This window comes from Arachis ipaensis, chromosome B01 (genome assembly GCF_000816755.2).
Source record: "Arachis ipaensis cultivar K30076 chromosome B01, Araip1.1, whole genome shotgun sequence".
NCBI lineage: Eukaryota > Viridiplantae > Streptophyta > Magnoliopsida > Fabales > Fabaceae > Arachis > Arachis ipaensis.
Window position 1 is genome coordinate 132,673,416 of NC_029785.2, and position 15,319 is coordinate 132,688,734.

The following is a 15,319-nucleotide window of genomic DNA, read 5'->3' on the forward strand; positions in this document are numbered from 1 at the left end:
ATCTATTAAAATAGACCTCTACTCTTTCTCTATTTCACAACAATTTTTCTTTTATTCAAGCATGGAGAACAATGCATATAATTCAAGCAAGATGAGATGATACAAACACTTAAACTAGCAAGTCTAAAGACAAACAGACAGACATCACATGATTCCAAACTAACAGGACACTAATTAATAGGGGCACAATTGCACTTTCAATTGATAGATTTAGATTAGAGACAGGCAAGTAAAGATACAACCTCTTGGTGTCTTCTTGCTTCCTTTATGTCATCATCATTGTTGGCTTTCTTTTTTTTCCCTTGTCCTTCCATATGATGATACATCTTACTCTCCAGGAGATTGAATACCTTCCTACAATGATATTGAAAGTTGCTTGTTCCCTAAGCACTTGAGAGATGGTTAGTATGCATGTATGCTTGTGATTTTCTAAACTTAAGTTGGTGTGGGGACACCAAACTTAGTTCCTTGCCTAATGCAGCAGATTGAATACATGCAAGAAATATCAAGTGCTTTTATTGAGAAAATAAACTATGAACTAAAAAGAAAACAAGCTATGGACTAGAAACTAAACAATTGTTAAGTTGCTTCTCTGATTGTTTGGAGTGAGCAACTAGTCATGCTGAGGGTTGCAATGTGTTCTTAATGAAAACTGTGGTGGAACACCAAACTTAGAATTACAGATTCTCCCTAAAATTACTTTGGTGTGCAACACCAAACTTAGCTCCTTGCAATACAGAGAAATCTACTTAACCTTTTTATTGAAATAACTACGAAAGAAAAACTACCTCTAGTTGGGTTGCCTCCCAACAAGCGCTCTTTTAGTGTCATTAGCTTGACATGTTGCTGATAACTTTTTTCCTCTTCTTCCAGTTTGTTAAGAGGAATGACCTCAGGGGAGAAGAAGAGCCAGTCAGCACCCCCTGTCTTGGTCTCTTCCCAGCAAGCTTCTTTATGTGATTTGCTTGATTTGCTTTGCTTGTTGGGGGCAGTAGGGGTTGGATTGCTTGCTGTTTACCTTTTCTTCTTCATGGATATGGTCAATTGTAGCTTGGTCACAATCCTCTCTTCAGTGCTCTTGTTGGTTGCCTCCACTTCTTGGATATCCAGACTTGAGTGTTGTGTGATGGTTGGAGTGTTCTCTTCATCAAAAGCCTCTTGAATTGGTGGTTCAATGAACCCTTCATCTATGTAGCTCTCTGCTTCAATTGAGTGTGGACTTCCTTGATTGACTTTCTCCCTTTCTTCTGCAAAATATTCCACTGAGTCTGTGATAAACCCATATTTTATGATATATTTTGTGCTCAATTTAAGTGATTTATTCAACCCTTCACCTACTTATTCATAGAAATTGCATAGTTTTGCTTTCCCTTCCTTATTATGTGATATATGTGAAATGCATGTTTTCTATGCTTTAAAAGTAATTATTTTAATTACCCTTTATTACCATTCGATGCCGTGATTTGTGTGTTAAGTAGTTGCAGAGCTTCTAAGGCAGGAATGACTTAAAGGATGGAAAGAAAACATACTAAAATAGAAGGAAAGCACAAAATGGAGTTTTTGAAGAAACTGGCAGCGACGCGGACGCGTGGACGACGCAGCCGCATGCCAATGCGAAAAGAGGGCGACACAAACGAGTGACTGACGCGGCCGCGCGCCTTAAGCAGAACACAGATGACGCGGACGCATGATCGAAGCGAATGTGTGACAAGGAAAACTCCAGATGACGCGACCGCGTGACCCACGCGGACGCGTGACAGACGCCACGCACCAGAAATTACAGAAAATGCTTCCAGCGGTTTCTGAAGCCCTTTTTGGCCCAGATCCAAGTCCAAGAGGCCCAGATTAGAGGTTATAAAGTGGTGGAATGCATCCATTAGAGGAGTTGGCCAGTTATTCACTCTTCATAGTTTAGATGTAGTTTTAAGAGAGAGAGGATCTCTCCTCTCTCTTAGGATTTAGGATTAGGATTTTTAGAAATTAGGAATATTTCTTCTTCATCTCAGGTTCAATGTTCTTTTTATTTATTTTCTCTTTTATTTGTTTATGAACTTTTCATGTTAGGATGTTCTCTATTTAATATAATTTGAGATATTTAAGACTCATGATTGTTTTCTTTTATTTATATAAATAATTTAGATTTTTCCCCCTTCTGGCTTTGGTTAGGTAATTGGTAACACTTGAGTTGTCAAACTCAGCAGTGATTGAAATGGGCATATTCTAATTGATCTAGATCGCTCTAAAGCTAGTCCTCCCACAGGGATTGACTAGGACTTGAGGATCAAGCTAATTAGTCCACTTGACCTTCCTTTGTTCAATAAAGGATAACTAAGTGGGATTAAAACCCAATTCTCATCACACCTGATAAGGATAACTAGGATAGGAATTCCAATTCTAATACCTTGCCAAGAGTTTATTTTATTATTACTATTATATTTTCCTTATCATTTAACATACTTGTTCCTCACTTTCAAAACCCCCCAATTTACAAGACTCATAACCAATAATAAGAACATACCTCCCTGCAATTCCTTGAGAAGATGACCCGAGGTTTAAATACTTCGGTTATCAATTTTAAGGGGTTTGTTACTTGTGACAACCAAAATGTTTGTAAGAAAGGACTCTTGTTGGTTTAGAAGCTATACTCACAACGGGAATTTATTTTGAATTCTAGACCACGCAAAAGTTCTTCTCTTTAAAATAGCGTCGTTGCCGGGGATTTGCAAACGTGTGCCTTATTATTGGTTATTGTAAATATTTTTCTTTTACTTGTTTATTTGTTTCTTCTTTTCCCTTCTTATTTCTGATAGCCACTATGAATTCTCACCCCTCTCGCTTTGAGTTTGGTTCTACTTTTGTTGCAAGGAATGGAAGCTATAACATGACTATGCATCATGGTCTAAGCAATCAAAGATGGATGGAGCCAAGAGGATATGATCAACCCTTGAGGCAATAACACCTTCCTAGATATCATGGACAAAGACCATTCTACAATGCATACGCAACTGATAGATATGGTGGACCGCCTTGTAGCTACCAACAAGCCCCACCCTATGCTCAGAGACCATGCTCACAACATAACTTTGAACCTCCACACTCACAAGCTTCTTTTCATCATTCGCCACCATATGATCCTTATCCGCCCCAACGCCAATCCGATTATTCCCAAGAACCACCACTCCCCTACGCACCATGTCCATATCCATCAAACAAGAATCACAGGTTCGCTTCGAAGAATCAGTAGACCAATTTAATGCAACCCTTCATCAACTGGAGCAAGCAATAAATCAATTATCTTACAGACGTTCGGACACTCAACAAACTCCCATGGCTTCATGTGGAGAATCTAATGAAGAACGTAGCATGAAGAAGACACTAGAAACTCCAGTGGACAGCATAGAGCATAACTTCATACTGAAACAAGTAGAGGACGCTATCATTGTAGAAGAAGAAGAGTTGGTTGAGGATTTAGGAGATGCTGAACCTCCGCAGGAATCCAGAGTTGTGGAGAATTCCGTCGACGACGTTATAATTAATGCTAAGGAGGATAGTGCACAACCCCCAAGGCAGGTATCTTATGAGGAATTGGACGGAATGACCCAAGACTCAAGTTTTCTTGATGATGATAGTCACAACTCAAGTTCTCCTAGTAATGCACTTGCATCCGCAAGTGAATTCTTTGAGATAGAAGAATCTTCCCCAAGTGAATACAAAGATGATGTAGAGGTCGACTTTTCTCAGCCTCCAAATTATGACTCAAGTGATGAGGAAGATATCGAAGACTCTAATCAAGACATGGTTGAAGCTGATGAAGTTTGCAAAGAAGTAGAGGAATTCACTGAAGACCACAAGGGAGTAGAACTTGCAGAACCATGGAAAACACTGATCCCAAGGCCATTACTACCCAACACAAACTTCAAGTGGGTAAAATCCTTGACTTTCATCTTTACTTTTCCACTTGAATATGGTTTATTTGAAACAGAGGGCCAGCTTAGAGCTCTTTGTGGCTTTAAGAGCAAAAGGGAAATGACTCGCACTTAGAGCTGGTATGCAAGATTCAATGAGGCTTCACACTTCAATTTGAGGTGCAAAGATTGGTGTCAAGCTCAATTGAAAGGATCTCGGAAGTTATTTGGTCACTGTAGTGAAAATTCAGATTACTTATCACCCGGCAGAAAAAATGCAGATCAAGACAGAAACGGGTGTAAAAGTAGAGTTTGGGATCCTAGAATCCATTCCGACATTCAACACTCTGGGAGCCAGGAAACCTGTTTGAAACTGCCTAAGAGCTTTACGTACCTTTTTTGGGATCCCAGAGGATGCTGGCATTCTAAACACTGGTGGAGATTTCTGGACGAATTCAAGCACAAGCCACCATAGCAGGAAGCTCATCAAACGTCCAACTTAAGGACTTTAACTAAAAGTGCTAGGTGGGAGACAACACACCATGGTATGATCGTTCCTTCTCCATTTTGCTTTATTTTTGAATTTTGTTTGAACCTGAATTTCTGCATAACATCCATTGCATTTTGCATTCTGCATACTGCATATATATAAAAAAAAGAGAGAGCACGTGACGCGACAGCATCGTTGACGCGTCCGCGTCACATGTGCTTAAAGGAAAAGGAAAATGAACAGAAAGTCACGCTAAAGCGAGGCTGGAGGCGTGCCTTTGGCACAAATAGACCCACACGACCGCGTGCTCCACGCGATCGCGTCAGTTGCGAAAAAGGCCTCCCACGCGTCCGCGTCACCCACGCGAACGCGTGATCCGGATATCGGCGTAAAGATCCAACGCCTAGAAAGTTGGGCTGGAATTGTGCGGCTAGTGTGCGTTTAGCACAAAACAACCCACGTGTACGCGTCCCTGACACGAACGCGTCAGTTACACAACACCCATCCCACGCAAAAGCGTGAGCAACGCGATCGCGTCGCGCGGATATTATGACCCCCAAACCAAACAGAGAGTTGCGCTGAAACGACGCTGGAATCGTGCGTCTAGCACAAATCCCAGCAACGCATTCGCGTGCTTCACGCTTCCGCGTCACCTATCTTTTACCCAACCCACGCGATTGCATCGACCAAAAACTTGATGTGTGGAAAACGATCCAACACAAAACTCACCGGCAAGTGTACCGGGTCGCATCAAGTAATAATAACTCACATGAGTGAGGTCGATCCCACAGGGATTGAAGGATTGAGCAATTTTAGTTTAGTGGTTGATTTAGTCAAGCGAATCAAGTGTTGATTTGAGTGAATTTGTGTTCAACAAGAATTAAATTGCATAGAATGTAAAAGAGAATGGGTAATTTGTAGGAAATTAAAGAGAACAGAAAATAAAAGTGCTGAATATTAAAGAACAAGAAATTAAATGGCAGAAACTTAGAACGCAAGAAATGTAAATTGCAGAATCTTAGAGTGCAAGAAACGTAAATGGCTTGAATTGTAAATGGGTCAGGGATATGGGATTGCGAAAATTAAACAAAAGAACAGTAAATCTCAAGACATAGAAGAGTAGAAGATGACTTGAATTGAACCGGATCTAAAATGAAAATGAAAATAAGCTTGGTGTAGCAATGAAACAAGGAAATTGAAATTGAAAGATGTAGATCTCAGGGCTCAAGAGACTAGATAACCAAGTCTAGATCTCAAAGCCTTCCTAGATCCAAATTGAGAATTCAATTGCAAGAAAAGTAAAGATCCAGCAGTAGAAGAAAAGAAGTGAAATCGCAAATTCTCAATGATGCAGTAAATCAAAACGGAAAGAGATCTCAAGGTGAGATTGAGACAAAATTTCCTCAATTCTTCAACCCAAGATTCAAGACAAGTGTAAATGAAATTGAAAACAAGAAAACTAAGAGGAAGAGAATTCAATTCTCCTTCCCCAAGACTCAGAATCTCAAAATAACTCCTAACCAAAAGCTCTCCAAAACTACCCAGCAAAACTAAAAAGGAAAAAAAAAAACTTCGAAAAACTTAAATTCTAAGCTATTTATACACTCTCTTCAAATGATCTTCAAGCCTTGAATTGGGCCCTTGATCTTGATGGAATTGGGTTGACAGAAGCCTCTTGTTGATTGTCCTTGGAGTTAGAAAGAAACCCACTTGTGAACCGGGTCAGAACCGGGCCATGAACCATTAAAGCTTGAGTCAAAGTTTGAGGCAAACTTTGACTCAAGCTTTTTGTAGCAGATTGCCTCCCGTGCTGTCATCCACGTTTGGCTCAAAGTTTGAGGTCAAACTTGAGCTCAAACGTGGATCCTCCCTTGCATGTCCTTTGGCCAACGTTTGGCCCAACGTTTGAGGCAAACGTTGGCGCAAACGTGGCTCAATCAAGCCTTCAATCAGGGACTCTTCTTCATACTCAAATGGCGCCAACGTTTGACCTCAAGTTTGAGGCAAACATTGGCGTAAGCTTTTTTTCTCCTAGGTGTTCTTTTTGTGGCGCCAACGTTTGACTCAAAGTTTGAGGCATACGTTGGCGCAAGCTTTTTGCTCCCTGGGTCTTTCTTCTTTTGCTCTGAGGGTGCCAACGTATGACCTCAAGTTTGAGGTAAACGTTGGCGCAAACTTTTGATGCCTCCAGGGTGAAGTCAAGCTCTTCCTCACGTTTGAGCTGAAGTTTGAGGCAAACTTTGGCTCAAGCTTTTTTGTCCTCTCTTGCTCTTTGCCATTCTTTTTTTCTTCAACCCTCTTCAAAGCTCTTTTCACCTATCATCAATCAATCAAAAACATCAAAGCTATGCTCAAAATCATGAGATTGTTTCTCTTTCATAATATATGACAATTATAGCACAAAATCTCATGAAAATGCATTAATTTATCCATGGTTGATTGAATAAAAGGAAACATAAAATTCTACCCAATTGACTTACTTATGGCTCAAGAAAGTGCATAAAATCTATTGAAAACAAAAAAAAAAAGACTAGTGAAACTAGGCTAAGATGACTTGTCATCACAACACCAAACTTAAAGCTTGCTTGTCCCCAAGCAAGAAAAGAATTATGCTCAAAGGTTCTTTAAATCAGAATGGATTTAAAGAATACATGTGCTATCCTGTGAGTGAAGTGATTAAGTGACAGTGGGGTGAACTCTAAATTATATGCTCATGCAAGGGCTTCAGTGCTTACTAGTCCCCACATATTGGAAGTCTTAGGTCTTAGGATTTTCATCCAAATGGTATCATCGATATCTCTTTATATGTAATCACCTTGAAGCAGCTTATAGTTTTTGTGCTTTGGCCTTGACTCTAAGTGTCATGTCTCAAAGCGGCTCTTTAGATAAGCTTTCAATCAATACTCCTAAACCAGTTGGTTTTAAGGTATTAGGTGTTAAAGCACCCCTAAGGATTTACTTGCTCAAGCCTTTTTCTTTGACACATTCGACCACAAGCATTTACTAGGATAACAACTCTTTGAGTTTTTGTTTCTTCTTTCTTTTCTGCCTAGTAATTGATGCTCAGAGCCTTGGGCCATGTTCTTTTTTTTTTGCTGCTTCTTGGATCAATAAATGTTTGAGAATCTCCACAATACTTCTTTGAACTCTATGTCCTGCCTATGAGCTCCCATGCAAGTTTTCATAAGCATGCAACCTCAATGCATAATCATACAACTAGAACCACCACTTCTCCTAATCTTTTACTTGCCTCAAAATTGTTTAATTCCTCAATCCTTCTTTTCAAAGAACTTTATGTGATGCATTTTTGAAATATTGAGTGCAAACAAGTTTGGAGAGTACAGGGTTGTAAATGATCAAGCATCTTGATTATTGAATTGCAGAAAAACTATACTAGACAGAAGGACAGATAGGGGTATAATATCACTTTCAATCATAGCAGTGATGCAAACTAATCACTTAACAATACAACCTTTTGAAGTTTGCTTGCTTTACTCCTCATCATCATCATTGCTGGTCTTCACATTCCTTTCTCTTTGATTGATGATGCTTAATTTCTCCAGAAGCTTGTATGATGTCTCTGCAGTGATATTGAAAGTTGCTGTGTCTCCAAGCACTTGAAAAATGGTTAGCATGCATGAATTATTTGTGGGCCTTTGAACTTACTTTGGTGTGGGAACACCAAACTTAGTACCTTGCCAATGGTTCTCATGCATCAGATTAACCATGTGTGAAACTCTTTTTCTTTTTCAAAAGCAATAGAACTGAAAACTAGGAAACAACAGAATAGTTAACTAGTTTATCTAAATGCTTGAAGCTAGCATTATGCAGAAGGTGAGAATACGTTTTATGATGGGATTTTGGTGGAACACCAAACTTAGAATCTTTTATTCTCCCTTATATTGTTTTGGTGTGCAACACCAAACTTAGCTTCTTGCAATATAGATAAAGCTAATTAACCTTTTTATTAAAATAGCTATGAAAAGAAAACTACCTCAGGTTGGGTTGCCTCCCAACAAAGCGCTTCTTTATTGTCACTAGCTTGACATCCTCCATTATTTGATCATGGAGGTTAAAAATCATGTTGCCTTTGATTTTCTCCTCTCACTATGGACTTCCTTCCGGTCTCCTCCATTTCTTGGTGCCCTTCTTCAGAAATTCCAGAGGTGGAGAACTCTCTCCTGGTTTATGTCATACAACCAAAATAGCAAAGATACACAGGGCACTCTGTAGCTTGAGTGCAGTAAGAGTTAGTAGAGACAAAGTCTCAAACAGTTAGTGTGCAAGTTAGAAATAAAGAAAATGAGCAAAAACAAAGAAAAAGTGCTTAATCTAGACCATCACTTCACTTAATCATTGTCAATCTATTTCAATCCCCGGCAACGGCGCCAAAAACTTGATGTGTGGAAAACGATCCAACACAAAACTCACCGGCAAGTGTACCGGGTCGCATCAAGTAATAATAACTCACATGAGTGAGGTCGATCCCACAGGGATTGAAGGATTGAGCAATTTTAGTTTAGTGGTTGATTTAGTCAAGCGAATCAAGTGTTGATTTGAGTGAATTTGTGTTCAACAAGAATTAAATTGCATAGAATATAAAAGGGAATGGGTAATTTGCAGAAAATTAAAGAGAACAGAAAATAAAAGTGCTGAATATTAAAGAACAAGAAATTAAATGGCAGAAACTTAGAACGCAAGAAATGTAAATTGCAGAATCTTAGAGTGCAAGAAACGTAAATGGCTTGAATTGTAAATGGGTCAGGGATGTGGGATTGTGAAAATTAAACAAAAGAACAGTAAATCTCAACACATAGAAGAGTAGAAGATGACTTGAATTGAACCGGATCTAAAATGAAAATGAAAATAAGCTTGGTGTAGCAATGAAACAAGGAAATTGAAATTGAAAGATGTAGATCTCATACCCAGCAAAACTAAAAAGGAAAAAAAAAACTTCGAAAAACTTAAATTCTAAGCTATTTATACACTCTCTTCAAATGATCTTCAAGCCTTGAATTGGGCCCTTGCTCTTGATGGAATTGGGTTGACAGAAGCCTCTTGTTGATTGCCCTTGGAGTTGGAAAGAAACCCACTTGTGAACCGGGTCAGAACCGGGCCATGAACCATTAAAGCTTGAGTCAAAGTTTGAGGGAAACTTTGACTCAAGCTTTTTGTAGCAGATTGCCTCCCGTGCTGTCATCCACGTTTGACTCAAAGTTTGAGGTGAAACTTGAGCTCAAACGTGGATCCTCCCTTGCATGTCCTTTGGCCAACGTTTGGTCCAACATTTGAGGCAAACGTTGGCGCAAACGTGGCTCAATCAAGCCTTCAATCAGGGACTCTTCTTCATACTCAAATGGCGCCAACGTTTGACCTCAAGTTTGAGGCAAATGTTGGCGCAAGCTTTTTTTCTCCTAGGTGTTCTTTTTGTGGCGCCAACGTTTGACTCAAAGTTTGAGGCAAACGTTGGCGCAAGCTTTTTGCTCCCTGGGTCTTTCTTCTTTTGCTCTGAGGGTGCCAACGTTTGACCTCAAGTTTGAGGTAAACGTTGGCGCAAACTTTTGATGCCTCCAGGGTGAAGTCAAGCTCTTCCTCACGTTTGAGCTGAAGTTTGAGGCAAACTTTGGCTCAAGCTTTTTTGTCCTCTCTTGCTCTTTGCCATTCTTTCTTTCTTCAATCCTCTTCAAAGCTCTTTTCACCTATCATCAATCAATCAAAAACATCAAAGCTATGCTCAAAATCATGAGATTGTTTCTCTTTCATAATATATGACAATTATAGCACAAAATCTCATGAAAATGCATTAATTTATCCATGGTTGATTGAATCAAAGGAAACATGAAATTCTACCCAATTGACTTACTTATGGCTCAAGAAAGTGCATAAAATCTATTGAAAACAAAAAAAAAGACTAGTGAAACTAGGCTAAGATGACTTGTCATCACCACGCATTTGCGTCAACCGTATTTTACCCTATTCACGCGATCGCGTCGTCCACGCGTTCGCGTGGATTCGCGATCACTAACCCCAGATCACGCGAACCCTAACATGTCGTGTCCCGAAACCCTAACCCCCTCTCTCTCTAACCTCTGCAACTCTCTCTCTCAACCACCCCCAGCCACCACCAACAACCACCCACTTCCTTTTTACTAACTCACTGATTTTCGCTTTCTAACCTCTTTTTCAATTTTACCAACTTTTAACTTTCTAACTTCCCCCTTTGCCTTTTCACTACTTCTTTCAGTTAATTTCACTCATGGCATGATTATTATTTTTCCTAATTAACAGGATTTCCACTTCTACTATATTTTGGATTGTGATTTCTCATCTCAGCTTTTCAACTCCAACACAATCCAAAATATACTTTTACTTAACTCATTTCATTTTTCTACTGCTCCTTTACCACTTCGTGCTTCTCTTGTTATTTGCCTACTTGTTTTTCCTGCTTTTATTCCTCAATTATATCTTGAAAATTCTGTTTTTCAGGATGTCTGATTCTCAAGGCAGAGGTAAGGGCAAAGTAAATACTGGCAAAAGAAAAAGAGGCGAATCCTCTGGTTCCATCCTTGGCATCTTACATGATGATTCCTGGCGGGAGAAGAACTTTATCCTGCAGGAAAAGGCTGATCAGTTGGTACTTGCACCTGACCCGGTTAAATTTACAAACAAATACTGTGAGCTGAAGTACCTGACTTTTGCAACTGCCCGGAACCTACACTTGGAAAGAACACTAAAAATTCCAGAAGAACTCAAGCAGTACACTTTAGATCAGATCAAACAGAGAGGCTGGTTCTTCCTGGAGAGAAATTTGACTGAGGTCAACTCATCCTGGGTCAGAGAATTCTAATGTAACTACTTTCTATCATCTCTGGATGTAGTACAGCTCAGAGACAAACAAGTTCTGGTTACTGAGGAAGCAGTTGATGAGATCCTCCATCTTCCACCTACTCCTGAGCCCGTCTACCGTCTGGTGCACTGCCTCTTTGACCGCCTCGATCAGATGGAGCGCCATCCCCAGCAGCAATTTGAAAGGTCTGAATGTCGCAACAGAAGACATTTTGAGAGGTCTGAGCGTCGCCACAAGCGACGCTATGAGCACCTCAAGCTGATGATCCACTCTGGTGGTGACATTCCCTCTGAGCCTGACACGCCCTCCGACATATATTAGGAGGAGGTGAACGATCATGAGGAGGAGGCACCTACCCAGGCTGAGCAGGGAGGTCCCGGCCACACTTCACCACATCATGAGGAGCACCACCAGCTACAGACCGTAGATCCGGAGGTTCCTCTACGGACAGAGCCCCCACTTCAGCAGACCGCTCCTCCTACCCTCACTGAGACTGCAGACCCTCAGCCTACCATCGAGACACCAGCAGCCCATCCTTCTGGAGATGACACTTTCTCACACCCAGCTTGAGTGAGCATCGAGGACGATGCTTTATTTTAAGTGTGGGGAGGTCGCCATCTCTGGCATATTTATTTTGGTGAACCACTACAAACTCTTATCTTATTTTGCCCATTTTCTATATTTTTGCACATTTCTCTCTTTTGTTTTTGTTGTACTTTTGCATTTTGCACTTTGGGCTGTATTTATATCTTGGATATTTTTAGCTTGATTTTCACCTTAGTTACTAGTTATATATTAAGGGGATTAATTAGTATAGTTTACCCTTTTTAGCATATGATAGTTGATTTGATTGAAAATAAAAAAGAAGTAAGCTAGAGACTTTAACAGAATCAAAACAATCCACACCCCTTGTATATATAGCATTACATGTTAGTTAGTTAACAACATTTCTTCAAGGAGAAACACTAAAACTTTAAAGCCACCCAAATAAATTTTACATTGAGTTGAATGGAAACTCTTAATTTCTACCTGCATGACATACTTAACGGATATGTGATTTATGAGCTTGAGAACACATAGCCTGTGAGTTTTGAGCTTAATTGTATGGTTACATTCAGACCATAATTTTTATTCCTGTGTGTTTTGCCTTTCTTTTTTTTTATTCTGGTGTTCTTTGCTTTGCTTTAATCTATATGTCCAATATAGAATATAGATACATACCAAGATAGGATTGAGGCCATATTTGATTATTAACTCCCTTATCCCAAATAAAGCCTACCTTTTATGCCATCCTTGTTAGCCCCCTTGAGCTTTTAATCCCCTTCTGTTTTATAACCACATTACTAGCCTTAAGTAGAAAAATAAAATAAAAATCCCAAGTTGAATCCTTGGTTAGCTTAAGATAGATACTGTGTAAAAATTTAAGTGTGGGAAATTTTATGGGAACATGGATGATAGAAAAAAGTAGGAAATTAAATTGAATAAGTTATTTGAAAATTTGGGAAGCATGCTCATGTGAAATCAAAATAATTAGACCTCATAATTTTTGTGTGTCTATATTCTATAATTGTTGATTGGTTAGATGAAGAGCAAAGTTATAGAAAGTAAGAAAAAAAAGAAGAATAGAGTGATTAACCCAATAAACACTGAGTGACTAGAGAGTAAACACAAAATCCAGTGAGGGTTCAATAGCTCATCACCATATATCTCTACCTCTATTGTTAATTGTATTGCAAGTTTGAAAAATATTTTTACCCATCTCAATTGTAAAAGTGCTTTAACATTATCTAAGGTTGGCTATGCGTATATGATTCCTTGAGAATGTAAATTAATTTAACTACATGTAAAGCTTTATATATAGGTGAATAATAACTAGATTTGCATGACTCATTTAGGTAGTTGCATCTAGGATAGATTGCATTGCATGAGATTTCACCACTTTACCTTACTCTTTATCTTGGATTTAGCATGAGGACATGCTATTGTTTAAGTGTGGGGAGGTTGATAAACCTATATTTTATGATATATTTTGTGCTCAATTTAAGTGATTTATTCAACCCTTCACCTACTTATTTATGGAAATTGCATAGTTTTGCTTTCCCTTCCTTATTATATGATATATGTGAAATACATGTTTTCTATGTTTTAAAAGTAATTATTTTAATTACCCTTTATTACCATTCGATGCCGTAATTTGTGTGTTGAGTAGTTGCAGATCTTCTAAAGCAGGAATGACTTAAAGGATGGAAAGGAAACATACTATAATAGAAGGAAAGCAGAAAATGGAGTTTTTGAAGAAACTGGCAGTAACGCGGACGCGTGGACGACACAGCCGCATGCCAGCGCGAAAAGAGGGCGACACGAACGCGTGACTGACGCGGCCGCGTGCCTTAAGCAGAACACAGATGACGCGGACGCATGATCGAAGCGAATGCATGACAAGGAAAACTCCAGATGACGGGACCGTGTGACCCACGTGGACGCGTGACAGACGCCACGCACCAGAAATTACAGAAAATGCTTCTAGCGGTTTCTGAAGCCCTTTTTGGCCCAGATCCAAGTCGAAGAGGCCCAGATTAGAGGTTATGAAGTGGAGGAATGCATCCATTGGAGGAGTTGGCCAGTTATTCACTCTTCATAGTTTAGATGTAGTTTTGAGAGAGAGAGGCTCTCTCCTCTCTCTTAGGATTTAGGATTAGGATTTTTAGAAATTAGGAATATTTCTTCTTCATCTCAGGTTCAATGTTCTTTTTATTTATTTTCTCTTTTATTTGTTTATGAACTTTTCATGTTAGGATTTTCTCTATTTAATATAATTTGAGGTATTTTAGACTCATGATTATTTTCTTTTATTTATATAAATAATTTAGATTTTCCCCCTTCTGGCTTTGGTTAGGTAATTGGTAACACTTGAGTTGTCAAACTCAGTAGTAATTGAAATGGGCAGATTCTAATTGATCTAGATCGCTCTAAAGCTAGTCCTCCCATAGGGATTGACTAGGACTTGAGGATCAAGCAAATTAGTCCACTTAACCTTCCTTTGTTCAATAAAGGATAACTAAGTGGGATTAAAACCCAATTCTCATCACACCTGATAAGGATAACTAGGATAGGAATTCCAATTCTAATACCTTGCCAAGAGTTTATTTTATTATTACTATTTTATTTTCCTTATCATTTAACATACTTGTTCCTCACTTTCGAAACCCCCAATTTACAAGACTCATAACCAATAATAAGAACATACCTCCCTGTAATTCCTTGAGAAGACGACCCGAGATTTAAATACTTCGGTTATCAATTTTAAAGGGTTTTTACTTGTGACAACCAAAACGTTTGTAAGAAAGGACTCTTGTTGGTTTAGAAGCTATACTCACAACGAAAATTTATTTTGAATTCTAGACCACGCAAAAGTTCTTCTCTTCAATCTGTTGGGAGTAAGTTTTCTTGTTCACTTGTCACCTTAATTGGCCTCTGTGGATATGAAATCCTAGGCTCACATACCTCTACCTCCTCATTCTCCATTGAAAATTCACTTGATACAAGGGCCTCTTCTTCCTCACTCACAGATTGTTCTTTATCCTCAATGCTTGGCACTTCTAAGTTTCTCCTGCTTTGCTCTAAGTGCCCATCCATCTTCTTTAAAAGGATTTCTTTCCAGGATTGTTTGTGTCTTTCCAAGATTTGTCCTTGTCTTTCAAGGACTTGGTTTCGACTTTCCAAGGATTCTTTGGACCATTGAAGATAATCCTCAAGTGCTAGCTCAAGAGATGAAGGTTGAGAGTAATTTTAGTGACATGGATATGTTGTGGTGAAGTTGTGTTGAGGGATATAGAATGAATTTTGTAGTTGTGAAATGATTGTTGTGGTTGATGAATTGAGTCATGTGGATTTTGGAAAGAATTTTGTGTTGAGGTATATTCAAGTGATGAATAATTTTCAATTGAAAAACTGGGAAGTGAAGTTGGGCAATTTTGCATAAACGCGTTGAAGGTTTGCTCAAGTGATGATGGCTCTTGATAAGTGGAGTATGGACTATTGAGTGCTCTTTGATTTTGACCTTCCCAGCTACAACAT